The following is a 350-nucleotide window of genomic DNA, read 5'->3' as shown; positions in this document are numbered from 1 at the left end:
GAGTGAAAGTCATGAAGAAATGGGGGTCTCCTGACTCTCTCTCTCTCTCTCTTCAGTGTTCAACTTCAATCGGGAGGTTCCGACCTTTCTCTCCTTAGAAAATTAGAAATGACGGATTACGGATATGAGCATCCACATGGAAAGAAAGAGGATATGGCTTCAGATATTTCTCTAGGTCCATATTGAGGAAACGAAGTAATCATTCACTGATTTATATTACAACTATATGCTCCTACTTTCTTTATTTTAATACTGGTAAATCTCGTTCTAATAGTCTAAAGCCTCAATGGAAAGGGCGAAAAAGAGATGGGTCCATTGAGAAACAGAAGAGATTCGTTTGGTATGGAGCT

Source organism: Theobroma umbraticum, unplaced genomic scaffold, assembly GCF_002168275.2.
Source record: "Theobroma umbraticum cultivar Fairchild unplaced genomic scaffold, ASM216827v3 scaffold_5921.0, whole genome shotgun sequence".
NCBI classification, from domain to species: domain Eukaryota; kingdom Viridiplantae; phylum Streptophyta; class Magnoliopsida; order Malvales; family Malvaceae; genus Theobroma; species Theobroma umbraticum.
Note: the sequence above shows the minus strand (reverse complement) of the source record.